This window comes from Myotis brandtii, unplaced genomic scaffold (genome assembly GCF_000412655.1).
Source record: "Myotis brandtii unplaced genomic scaffold, ASM41265v1 scaffold796, whole genome shotgun sequence".
Taxonomy (NCBI): Eukaryota; Metazoa; Chordata; class Mammalia; order Chiroptera; family Vespertilionidae; genus Myotis; species Myotis brandtii.
In genome coordinates, this window is record NW_005371207.1 from 716,213 (window position 1) to 717,604 (window position 1,392).

The 1,392-nt window shown below is 46.5% G+C and overlaps 1 long non-coding RNA gene across 1 annotated transcript; it reads left to right on the plus strand.

The window, feature by feature from the left end:
- Positions 1-243: 243 nt before the first annotated feature.
- On the plus strand, positions 244-1,134 carry LOC106724304. The gene is made up of 2 exons (XR_001360063.1): positions 244-369; positions 1,005-1,134. It is a non-coding gene; the product is annotated as an uncharacterized LOC106724304 (long non-coding RNA).
- Positions 1,135-1,392: the final 258 nt, after the last annotated feature.

Sequence of the window (1,392 nt, forward strand, 5' to 3'; positions counted from 1 at the left end):
CCCTAGATCTTATCTGGGTAGCTAATGGGCTGAGGGAGCAAGTGCTGCCAAAACAAGTAAAACTCACAAGAACATTGTAACTATGGTGACCACTACCTTGTTTACCTCTGGCTATAAAATAAAGGCTCAGCTTGCCTCTGGATCTCTCTCTGTGGCCTCAGCCAGGCACAGGAAGATCCACCTAGACCAAGCTTATTCTCTTTGTCTGTCATTTCTTCATCCATTCGCCGCCCTCACTCAGGCTTGTGAACCCTGGGCTGAGCTGGCTCGGCACATGTGACGCCCAACGCGGGGCCTGAGTTTGGGGGAACTACAGTTGTCAGGTGAAAGGACGCTCCAGTGAAGCACGTGCAGAAAACAAGAAGGAAGGTACGGAGCGAAGTTCAGTGATATAACTAGGTGTAAAACATGGGAAATTCAGGATCGCAGGAAAAGAATTTATACGTAGCCATGCTTAAGGCTATGCTCCAAGCACGGGACTGTTCTGTGAGGTATCAACAGCTCTTCGATTTGTTGGATTTTGTAAGTAAAACCTGCCCATGGTTTCCTGAGGAAGGAAAGGTAAATGCAGAGGCATGGGAGAAGGTAGGAAAACAACTAAGGTCCAGGGGAAATTCCTGCCTACTTAACCCCACTGCAGCCTTTCCAGCTGGCTCAGTAAACCTTTATCGTGCCACCCCGGGAAGCACAGGATTGGCAAGTTCTTCCTGGGGTGATAGATCAGGACTCAGGCAATAGCGGAAAGCACCAATCCTACTGTTAAAATGCAACTATAAAAACAAAAAAAATGTGGGGAGAAGAATGTTATCTGTTAAATTAAAGAATGTTATCTGTTAAATTTTTTGAATTACGATGCAGAGAGTTGTACAGTGGCCAAAAGGCATCGGACTTCCAGTACAATAGCCTCTGCTGGGTTAGCCCGGTGGAGGGATGCACAAACCAGACAAGAGTTTTACCAGATCTAGTAATGATGTGGGGAAGAGGTTGTGTTTGCATCTTTTCAGAAGGAGCAGCGCAGCCAATTTGGGTGCCAGAGCATTACGTGTGTCACCACAATGGACCCAGAGAAGCTCCTTGTCCCTTCGCTCAAAAGACTGAGAGTTGCCCAGATGACAGCAATACGGAAAAGGAAGATGATGAAGGCTACACAAGGGACCGAGGTGCCAACATGGGGTCAGCTGAAGAAGTTAACAACTGAGGTCCAGCAGATGGTAGAAAAGCAAGATGTGGAAGCTACTCCCTCAATCATGTTTCTGGCTATGCTAGCATTGGTTAGCTGTCAGTCTTCTGCGAAGTTTTGCGCAGCCAAGTCTGAGGACTCTGAGTAAATCAGCAAAAGAAATTTTCATTTAGCAGAAACTCACTTATTGCTGTTTTGTATTGGCATTGTTT